This window comes from Bombus bifarius, unplaced genomic scaffold (assembly GCF_011952205.1).
Source record: "Bombus bifarius isolate JDL3187 unplaced genomic scaffold, Bbif_JDL3187 scf7180000008176, whole genome shotgun sequence".
NCBI lineage: Eukaryota > Metazoa > Arthropoda > Insecta > Hymenoptera > Apidae > Bombus > Bombus bifarius.
Window position 1 is genome coordinate 1,863,716 of NW_022884493.1, and position 12,179 is coordinate 1,875,894.

The following is a 12,179-nucleotide window of genomic DNA, read 5'->3' on the forward strand; positions in this document are numbered from 1 at the left end:
CACTTATCGCCGGTTCGAACGTAATCAATCGATCAATGTTCGAACCTACTTGCTGCATACTCGAGCACATCGCTACCAAGCGGTCGCACATTCACCAACAATAGAGGCGCGCTTTTCTCCGTGTGGAATTCGAGTTACGTCGCGGCCGCGTCAAGCAAAATAGTATCGACTTCTCGGCTGCTTTCGCGAGGCCGCATCCGGAATCGATCGACGCGCTGCAAGATACGTAAACAGGATACGATCAGTGACTCACGCGGCGTAAACTCGCCGGTCGTTAGACCCGTTTGTAGACTACGCTACGCACCACGGCTCGATCGTCCGCCGACAGATGTAATTTTATTTATGCGCGAAAGTTTATGCACGATCGGAGAGCGACGCGGCAGCGACTACGCCGAGACCGCTGTCGATGCCTGCTTCGCGAATATCTTTCCACCTTTTCGAAATTGTCGAGAGAAGCGTTCGAACCCGTTGGGATTCCAATCGTTCGTAACTCGGCGATCCCGTTTCAAAATCCAAGTGCACGCGCACTGCTGATCCAAAAATAGGTGATTTCGTCGAAATTAGCGAGCAAACGATTAATCGAGGATTTTGTAGTCTAGAGTGGCTCGCGAAAGTATTTCAACACTCACGCGTAGAAACTCGTCACGAATATACCAGGCGAAACATTTTGAAATTTCATCGAATCTAAAAATATGCATCGAATCTAAAAATATGAATATCGTACATTTTGCAAAAATCACCGAAAAATTTAACCACTCGATCATTTACCATTAGGATATTAGCTTTACAATTGTTATTTCTGCTCCGTACTAATTTTATATTAGGCACATGTTCGTAGTGAATAGTTTGTAGAATAATTTCTATAGGTATGCGTGTTCGCGTCGATTTCAAATTAGCTCGATATAATCGGTTTCATCTCGTTACGGTGGTAATGAAATTTCAGAAAGTTTCGTATATAATACTTATAACGCGTATTAATAGTATTCAAATACTTTCTGTATACGTACAACAAAAATAAATTAAAACTATAAGAAACTGGTAGTTGCACTATAGCGATTACGTGTTCCACTTCACGGTATATAAAATAGTCCTTCCAGCGACTACTGCCAAACAACAACAAGCAAATTCTTGAAATTCGCTTTTATAATCACGATAGTCGCGTAATTTCAGTGGAATTCGATAATCCGAATCGGCCGAAAGGCACGATCGTCGACAAGTAGAAACATTAACCGTTAGTAGTACGAGGGACAACGCGTAACTGTCGTATTTATGGCGATTATAATTTTCTATATCGATGCAACTTTTGCAAACGCAAGTTCGAGCAATTCTCGTTGACGAGTTACGCTCGGTGTTTCGCGATACATGGCGAACGGATGGTACCGTAGCGGACGTTGCTGCGTGAATATCGAATTTTCATGAGATTTCTGCTCGGCCGGTTCTCCACGCAAGACCATCTTCGAAGACGTTACCAAGCCGCTGTTTTTCCCGCCGCTAAATTCTTAAGAATGCCGCGAATCCATTCACCGGTGGCTAATTGCAGGAACGTTGCGATGAATCGCAATAGCCCGGCGATGGTAGTGACTCGCTAAAAATTTAATCTACTGCGGCCGGCGAGGAGGACGCTCTGATTCCTCGAGTAATCAGAACATGGCAATCGGCGGGCTCTCGTGCCGAACAAGATACGAAAATGAATTTCGATGCATAGCTGAGAACGAAGGACCGTAAGAAGGAGGAATGGAAGAAGCGTGCTGAAAAAGAACACGGTCGCGTTTCAAGGACCGTAAAAAGTAATTTGGACACGATACCGTGGCAAAACGTCTAACGAATGGAGAAAGTCGAGCGCAAACGTAAAAGGAGCAACAAACGAAAGTAGTAGAGCGGATGAAAAAATTCCAGTCTCTGTTCTTGTATCCTGTGTCGCATAAATCCTATTTAATCCTATTTAATCCTATTTAATCCTATTTAACTTTCGATTATCCTATTTAACGTGGTTTCTATACTCTCGGTAACGCGATTATCCTTGCCATCTTTAGGACGTTTGCACGGGATCTGCAGCTTTCTCGTTTCCTAGGAAATATAGACAGATGGAAAGATAGTAAAACTTGAAACAGCAGTACGAGTTTTAGCCGTCGAAGGAGCATCTTAGAATTTTTCAAAACGTAAATAACGCGTGCCGTGCACGGTTCGTATACACGGTTTATGGATCGTGGCCCATACTCGGATGCGATGGATACTCGGCCAATGGAACGTCCCAAATAATACTTTTAGTTGCACATCCTACACGTACGTGCATTCAGAAAATCTCTCGTAGCCGTGACGTTTTAAACCAGTGGTAGGAAAAATACGTTCACGATTCCGATAAACACGAGAGCATACGCGCAAGTTTTCGAGAAATCTGCTTACCAAATTTCATTTACCATTTCGATTTTACTTAGTTTTAAACGTAATACACCAACGTCCACGATGAATCGTTCGAACCATGCAACGGGTGCATGCGATAGATGCGATGGAAAATTAATGCGAATGCGATTCAAACTGTAACAGCCTTAGAACAGCCAAGGGCTGTCGAAAATTCTCAATCGCAGTTATTCAAAATTGCAGAAATGTAAACGAAAGATTTATTTATTGGAAGGAAAAACGACTAATTTTATAGAAACGAACAAGGTGGCATAAACGGAGCATAAACAATCGGCGTAATAAATTTTACTTTTACTCGGAGTTCGGCAGTACTTTTCGGTAGATCTAGCATAAATATACAAAATGTTATTCTATCGTCGGTTTTAAATATTATCGACTATTATGATAATAAGAACGATAGCGTTGCTGGCTCCGCGAGATGGAAATGATAAAAAAATCGTTAAAAGCGATAGAGACGCTTCCTCTATCCTATCCTATGTCGATCGTAGTAACGGCGGTAGATCGAAGGAATAACGATCAAAGTTTGCTCGAAATCGTATTTCCCCTTGACACATTTATCTCGCGACTGGTGGAAAACGTTCGTCGCGCGTGGTGCGCGTGCAGAAGAAAAATATCGGCGAAAAATGTACGTTCGATGCGCGGCATGTAATTTCGGAGTGTCTCGTAAATAATGCAAACAACGCGATTACTAAATCTGACGGGGGGGGGGCGGGGGAACGCACGGTGTACGAGCACGCTGTAATTAAGGATTATTAGTGGCCATTACTTACGCGCAAGCCAGCCAAGCAATCATCCGGATTACCACGAACAAGAATGACGAACGCGGCATGAAATAATTACGCGCAACGACATCTCGCTTGACACAGCGAGGACGCGTCCGGTCGAGGAGGATGAGTTGTTGCGCGTTTAGGAAAACGAGCGCGCCGTCGTGCCGATGCCGAAAAGAGGAAGAGAACCGGAAGCCGAAGAGAAGAAGCAAACGAAGAAGAAGCAAGAGGGACAGAGAAGGGGAGAGAAGAAAAGAGAGACGACGCAGCCAAGACGGAATCGAAAGAGCCTTAGCCGTGGCAGCCGTGAACGCACCAACGACGCGACGCCACGAGGAGAAAGTTTCGAAGGCAGGAAGCGAAGTAGGCCACGACTTTGACCGCTCGCAAGGTCCATACTCCCGAGGCACGCTGATTCGCGGTGCTTCCACCGTGTACCAGCTTCCACCGTGTCGATGGGATCAAGTTCAATACGTAATTTACAAATCCGACTGCAAGTTTCGCTTCGCTACCCGTAACGACGCGTAACGGTTCGTTCGCCGTACTCGCCAGGTATTCCATCTTCGCGGGCTGTTTTCCACCCGCGCGCTCCTCCTTACTCCTCTTACTCCGCTATGTACTCTGACATTAGAACTCGATCGATACTCTTACGAATATCAGTCGAGTTATGAGAATCAGAAAAACGCTATACATGCGTCCTGTTTGCGCCTTTGCAACTTTGCAAGACCGACGATGTAATCGATCGTCGGACGGACGGAATCGTGTTACCTTTTGAGAAAAGTGATTTTAACAGAACGGAGTATCTATCCTCTATGGTAAGACGGCGTTGGATCCATCTACTTGGGAGTAGTTCTTTTTTTTTTTTTTTTTTCATTTTTAAAGTTCAATTTCTCCCTTCCGTGTTCGAATCTGCTGGAAAGTATTGCCTCCTTTCTTCGGAATACTTATAGAAGGCTGGAATAGTCGGCCGATGTTCGAACCTGCTTACAACTTATTTCAGCCCATCGCTACCTCGCACAGGCCGATTCCACTCTGTCGATGCTCTGTCTGGCTACGAACGACGTATAGCCTGTCTCCCGCTCGGTCGGAAATAAAACGACGGCTGTCGTCGGTGATCCGCTTACGAACAGAGTCGTCGTTCCTTGGAAGCCTGAAACGAAAAATCTAGGTAACAACGTGATCGTGCATAACGCGTCTCTGCGAGATGATCGATCCAAGTTTTACATGGAATGGAGCTACTCTACGAGCAAATGTCGCGATTACGCTGGTTGGAACTGGTCCGCGGCGAGGAAAAGGAGAAACGTAATCGCGTTGAAATATTTGAAAGCTTCGTTCTCTCTTCGACGGTCTGTGTCCGTCCGACGTCGCGTATCAACGTCGGTCATCGAAATATAATCGATTACGGAGATTACGGTTTTCGGTTTGTTCGCGTTTTCAACAACGAGGCTGATCTCTGAAAAGGGAACTCGCAAAAGGAATCGTATACGAACGAATATACCGTGGCTACGTCGAATATCGTCACATCGTTGTACCATATTATGACATTCACGTAGTACCGGTTAATTAGAGACAAGCAGACGAATTTTTTCGTATATTTTCGTGTAATTAGACAAATTCGACAGTACGAAAATTAAATACGATTCTTTTCCATTCTTCTATTCGCTAGAAATTTGAATTTTTGTAACGACGTCGTGTACGATTAAACGCATATCGACTACACACGTTCGTCATCCGAAAACTATGTGACCTATCGACGATCCTGCGAGTATTTCCATGCCTCCCTTTCCTCAATTATACCGGGGTCACCGCAGTCGAGCATTTCAAATTCACACCTCTCGTTCCATTAGCTCGGCAAGATTAAACATGATTTACTCAAAGACTTGCGGTTACGTGGAAAGAAAACGCGTCGGCGTAGCTACGAGGACTACCTATCTTCCTACGGGCAAATCAAATTGGCTAACGAGGCAAAAATCAGTGTAACCGGTTAATTGGAAAAGAAAAAGCAAGATATCGTCGATAAAGATCGAATTATTCCGAATGTTTTATCGTTTCTTTCCATTTCTTCAGCCGTTCTTACCATTAATCTTTAATTCCGTCCGTTTAAAACCGGGACAACTATTGCTATTAAAACGATTACGTTATCAGTACGATCTGATATTTTCTTATATCTATCGAAAATAGTTGGACGGTTTATTTGTACTCGTTCTTATATCAGAAAGTTCAGTTTTGTAATATTTACCAACGAGATGTCTTTCTAGAATTTCTTAAAGTCGTATTCGTCTTTTCTATTACGAAATATCTGATATCTATTACTCGCATTAAAATCAAGCGTAAAATAATTATCCGACCAACACTGAACTTTCCACTGGACAAAACTATGCTAATTTGCCTAACGTCGTACAAGCAGTAACTTTTCACTCTTCATAGTTCTTACATACCTATCGATATATTATATTATTATATTATTATCCGTTCGTAGAAATTCGTTCGTTCCGTATTCGTAGAAATTCGCAAACATACAAAGATAGTTTCAAATACTTGTCGATTAGTAGTACTTATACCTGTCTTCGATTAAACACGATGAAAACACATGCCGATCGTGTGGTAGAGACGAAAGATGGTAACGAGCATACATCTGTCGCGTGATTTCTTTTACGCGACAGAAAACGAAATGCGAAAGAAAAAAAGGGCATAGGAATGACTGGAATTTGTAATAACGCGTCCGTTATGTCGCTATGCTGTTTTACGTCGCGTGATATACAATGGCTGGAAAAAGTATTTCCGCTTTGTGCTATATTTATTATTGCATTTACGTAGTAATTAATTAGATCCGAGTATATTAAATTTCGCGATATTTAACGATATCGTACAACTTCCGTTATACGAACTAACCGGAGGAAAAGTGTTGGAAAAAGAGATAACGAACAAAAAACGAACGCCCCTTCGGAAGATAGCGCGAAATACAATTTCCTGATAGTACGACCCAGCGCCACGTGGTCCCGTCACTAGGTCAAGGTTGCTTTTCAACCTGGAAAACGCCGCCACTAAGCGGCTACTATTCCGCGCAACTTTACGCGTTCCTAGCGACGTTTTATCATTCGCGGCGAGTGTCGCGTGCCAAGTTCTTCGTGACTTTTACACGTACCGAGATACGCGTTTTGTCGTGACAAATCGCGTGCATAATGGAAACTAGCGGTTCGATCGTTGTCTGTACGGCTGATCCGAAAACAAAACGCAAAGCTTGGATACAACGGAGTAAAAGCTGCTTCTATATTTCATTGAGAACGCGAAGAATAAGGCAACGAGTCGTTTATAGCGATCGAGTAAAGATTCGATTCGTAACAACTATATCGTATCTTGTTGCGCGATAAAAGCACGTAAACACGAACGCGTAAACACGAGTAAGTCGTTTGAAACGCGCTTGTAATCAGTAGCTATATAAAGTCAAACTGGTATACGAGTAAAAAGATAATGGAAAGAAAATTGGAAAACGGAACGACCGTAATTCTCGATTGTACGTTACTTCGTAAGTACCGAAACGTTGTCGCGCTTATCAAGATAGCCGTTTCTAGGCTCGAATAACGTACAACTAATTACATCACAGTTCGTGCTACATTTAGTTTTGCTATTACGAGCATCGTAACGCCGATTCCGCCGAATCGCGTTTATACGTAAAGAAAAAAATTATACCTCTAAAAGATAAGATTCTTCTATGGCGTTTCACGCGCGACGTTATCTGTGCTGTGACGAACAAACACCGACAAAATTCAATTTAATGGCAAAATTTTGCCGCGCTATACGAACTCTACGTGATGCTCTGTCATATTTCTGGTTATCGTTACGTGGTAATAAAAGTTTAATCGGCCGAAAATAGTCGATATACACGGTATGATGCGACAGCGTACGTGCACGCATAAATACGTACATAGGTGGATTACTTGCCGCAGTAACGTATTACCAAAAGGTAATCGTCAAAGCGTATATTGTAACGTAAAAGAATCGATCGCGATCCACACATGTACGTTATACGTTGCTACTGTTCACCACACTGGCAACATCAACGTTACCAAATACGTGTCTCGATTCGTAAAAGGTAGAACGAATCTGCGTCGAATCCGAGCGCAACTAAGAGACCACGCGATTGACGCGATAAATTTTCCAAAGAAAAAGAAAAACAGCAAGCCTTTTACGTCCGCACGGATACGTCGAGCGACGATGGAGGTTGTGTTCGTTACCGCAGCTTGGGTAAAAAGTCACTGCCGAATTTCCAGCGAGCATTCGAATGGGACGACTTTTTGTTCGCTAGAAAGTTTTCGAGCCGCTGTCTCGACTTGCACGGAAACAGAGTAAGGCGTACATGTCCAGAGGCGTACGGCGCAAAAAACGAGTGGACGTTGCGTTGGTGCAGCGGCAAAAACCACCGATATAGAGCGGATTAAAGAAGCACGAGGATCGAGGAAGAAAACATGCTCGCTTTCGAGTCGGTCACGCATCATCGACAGGCTCGGTCGCGAAATCCATCTGCCATACTTTCGCCGCGGATGCTTGCCAGAAATCGTCGGCCTTCGTCGACTCGTTCGGTTCGCAGATTCCTCGTTAACTGTTAATCGGACTCTTACACGGATCTGGCGCGGCGAACGGAAGAAGACGGATGCCGCGATAGAAGCAGCGAAACAGCACTCTCGTCGCCTGTCCCTGTCGGCCTACGCACGTACAACGCCCGTACAAAATATTTCTACCGCGTTCATACAGCGATTACATAGCAGCATATAGACGCGACTCTACCTGCTACACTTATGGGCAATTTCGTGTATCTGGCTCGCCAAACGCAGATTTGTAACGATCTTTCGAAAACGCTGGTTAGAAGAGCCGACCACCACTAACCATCACCGATTTTTTTTTCTTTTCTTTTTCTTTCTCTTTTCTTTTTTCTTTTTTTGTCGTTCGACCAACCGTAAGACGAGATTAAACGCTACTCGAAGCGAGCAGCGGCGAGAAACGTGCATTACGTTGACAAATGAATACAACGCACGATCACCGAGCATAGAAACCGTCGATGATCGATATCGCGGAAAAGCTATTAGGAGAATGAAATTGAGATTATAGATACGTGGAGATATTACAGGCAACGTTTTTCTTGAAACATACTAGAGAAATTCGAGGTAAAAGTAGGAGCAAAGCTGGGTTGTTCGTAAGGAAAGTGGCGATTAATCGTCTAACTGTAAACTCCACTATCCGATCGATACTTTGATTCGATAAATACTTTAGGAACAGACGTCGCTGCCTAACGTCTCATAACCAACGCGTCACGCGTTACACGTTAACTTCCAAAAATACAAATCACGTTTCACGGAATAATATTCCAACGTGCTTTCCACTCGGTATACCTACCAACGTTTGTCAATTCGCATATATTTTATTATCTCGTCCTTTTGTCGCCCGTTCTGTCATCTAGAAAATATATCGATATATCGTAAGAGCGAGGAAACTTAATCGATAATCAATAAAAACATTCTTTGTCGACGAATACGTGGAAAACCGACGACACTCGATGGGAACTCGATGGGAACTCGATGGGAAGTCGATGGGAACTCGATGGCAACTGGTTGCGAATCGAGAAGGATGGACGCGTGTAAATGAAATCAGTGGGAGCAAAAGGGCCGAAAATGTTTATTCGATTATGCGTGCACGCGCCGCGTCCTCCTTTCCTCCAGGAGGTATAGTTGGCAACGCTAGTTAACGCACACGCACCTGCACCGGCGATCGGCTACAGCGAGTGATAATCGTAGAGTAGGTCAGCGGAACAGCGCCTCTAGCAATCTGCGTTCTTCGGCTTACCGAGTCCTATACGTGCGAGGCTGCTCGGCCCACGTATACACAGCGTACTCGTGTACGTGCATGAACACGGATAAAAGTACGCCGACCGTGTATGACAAGAAACGAGTCGGCGAAACGACGATGTCGTCTGCACCAAACACCCGTCAACTTCCACTCGATTTTTCTTTTATTCGATCGCGCTTCGATTCTCGGTTGCTCGTCGTTTCATTCCGCTAAGCAGAAGCGTTTCTCGCCGAGCTTTTCGTTTCGGTGCAAGCCTGATATTTCGGTGATCGACGGAACTTTCTGTTAACGGATTATTGCCGATAAATACGTATCTCGTAACTCCTATACGCGTCTTCGCGTCCGTTTCAAATATTACTCGCTAAATACGACAAGTTTGTTCGTACAACGAGAAACAAGGCAGTGCTTGTTTTTAACTGTCTCCGCGCTTCTGTATAAGATCGTTTACACTCTGATATCGATAAACGGATAGACACTGGTAAAACGCAAGTCGCTAACGTGGTAGCAAATCAATTGTGTTTGTAAATACAAACGTAAATAGAAAATACAAATAACAAGAGAAATACGTCGAGAGTAGAATCATTGAGAGCTCTGACTATATATAATCTAGACGTAGTTTGTAGATTTTCAAAAGCGATGTTTTTTTTTTTTTTTTTTTTAGCAACGACGCTTCAAACAGATTCTCCAGATATTTATTACATATCGTTCACGGTGAAAATAGTCAGTGTCTATGGAACGTCATGGTAGATAGCGGAGCAATATCCTTCGAGACAGCCGCGTCCCTTTCTTTAGCACGTTCAACGCTATTCGGTAATTCACGGTCGATCGATAATACGTAATAAAAATAACAAAGAGGATTTTTCGGACGAGTGAATTCGGAAATATATACATCGAAATGGAATGTTTTCATCGAACCTTGGAAAAAGTTCAGGCTTTCACTGTCCGAATTGTCACACTTTACGCCGTTATGCTGGAATTTCTTCCCGAAAGCATCGAACAGTGTCGCGTACGATTACCTCGAGCGAGACTCGAAAGCAATTTTACGAAACTTTACGATATACGCGCGGCATGTGAGCAAACAGTCTTCGTTAACGCGATAACACTGAGATAATAATAAATAATAAATATAATTACGACGCATATCTTTTTTCACACATGGATCAACGAATTTGTTGTGTTTCAGCATCGACGAACCTTCGTTACCTACTTTCCGGTATCATTGAAAATAAAGGTAAATTACACTGTACTCGTTCTGTTACGATATCCGGTTATCGAGCGCGATTCGCGGTTCTAATCTCTGTGATCGCGCACGGATTTTCGTACCATATTTCATACCAAACAGACGTACGAGCTTCCGTTGGCAAAGTTTCTCTCGACACGTCTATTATATCGTAATACGTCTTTCTTTAATTAGCTTAACAAAGTCGCTCGATCGTACGCCCCGTTCAACTCAGCGAACAATTCCCTGAACGCTCGCGATCGTTTAACCGACGACGATTTAACCGAACGACGATTTAACCGAACGACGATTCACCGGCGAGATCGATCAACGATAAAAACCATAATACGTTCGTTAACTTTCGACGATTGCCATAGAACGTAGACGTCGATTATCGTTCCATAATCGACCGTCAAACGATACGAAGCTACTCGCGTTTTCACCAACGTGACAAATTATCAAATTTCAATAGAATCTCTCTGGATAAATCGATAAATCGATAAATCGACAAATCGATAAATAAAAGAAAAGAAATTTGTCGCGTGTACGTATACGTGGTATTAAGAGGTTTGAACGATTATTAAACGGATCGAACAAACACATCGATACATATCCGTGCGATACACGCGTTGGAACACGTATACGCGAAATAGCGAAACGAAAACTGTTATACAGCTTATGCGCGACGCGATACAAAACTAATACAGAAACCGACAAGAGTTTGAACAAATTTGAATTTCAATACTTTACGATTTAGTGGTATCTCTCTAGAGACGAACGATCGACGAGTATCCTTTGAAACGCGATACTCGCACTATTGCGTTCAACTCGGTCGAACGCACGAGTTCGTAGGTACTCGATCTCCGAAATGATCCGATATAAAATAATCGAAATAACATATTTCACTTCCGATTAATCACTTTCATCGTAAACGTAAAACGTTGTGTTTTCTACTTTCTACGAAGGCCCGTGTGTTATTTAAATTCCGTTTTACGACACATCCAGCACGGCGTTATAACCCGACACACCGTAAAACCCACAAATACAAGCTCGCGAGTGTTCCTGTTACGTCGAAGAAAGGTGGCGATCGTCCCATAGAGAGACGACCAATTTCACGCAGGCACGTGTTTTACCGCTTCGCAATTTAAACTATTACTTATTCGTAAGAAACGGTACGTGCGATCCTCGCAACTATTAAACCGTGAAAGTGGTCTGGCCGAACAAAAGGAAACGAAGCAGACGAGACGAAGAAAAATGGAAGTAAAGTAGAGAGCATCGGCTGAAAAATCGAAGCGAATCCGGGAATCGATAGATTCGCGAACCAGGTAAGAATCGATGGCGAGTGATAATCGGCCGGATGGGTGGAGTCGAGTGAGAGGCGCGGAAGAGCATAGAAAGTCTGTATCGTGAAATTGCATTCCATAAAGAATGGAAAGTCGGTGCATAATCCTTTTCGTTGTACTTCCTTCGATTCTTTCTTTCCTCCTCTTTCTCTTCTCCTCTCTCGCCTATCTCTTTTCCTCCTTCGACAGAATGGAACGCGCGAACGTGAAGCGAATTACCGTGAAATACCGGAACGATTTCTGATCGGGCTTTTTTCGCTAGAGGCGCTTCTCGGGGCTGCGTACCGCCGATCGGAAACATTACCAAGAGTACGACGACCGACGACCGACGACCGACAACCGACAACCGACAACCGACAACCGACAACCGACGACCGACGCGACGACTGGGCTAGATTAAGGCAACGAGGTCACGTGCCAGCGGTAGGCACTGGTATCGTTACGTACGAGCCATTCCACGGCAAATCCACACCATGGTAACTCAATTTTTCTCAATGCCATCGTCCATAACCACTTGTTCGTAAAGATAGTTTTTACAAAGTAGTCTTGGTAAAACTTGCTGAATCGAACCAGCTTCGAACGATACTATCT

General features: G+C 43.7%; 1 protein-coding gene across 4 annotated transcripts in view; it reads right to left on the minus strand.

Annotated features, from left to right (window-relative positions):
- The window catches only part of LOC117209365, a 61,370-nt gene that overhangs the window by 45,582 nt on the left and 3,609 nt on the right, over positions 1–12,179 (minus strand). The window contains exon 1 of one of the 4 annotated variants that reach the window (XM_033451324.1): positions 4,166–4,351. The exons of 2 other annotated variants lie outside the window; for them this stretch is intronic. The gene's annotated coding sequence lies outside the window, so the exon portion shown is untranslated. One more of the 4 variants, XM_033451325.1, reaches the window with a different exon arrangement.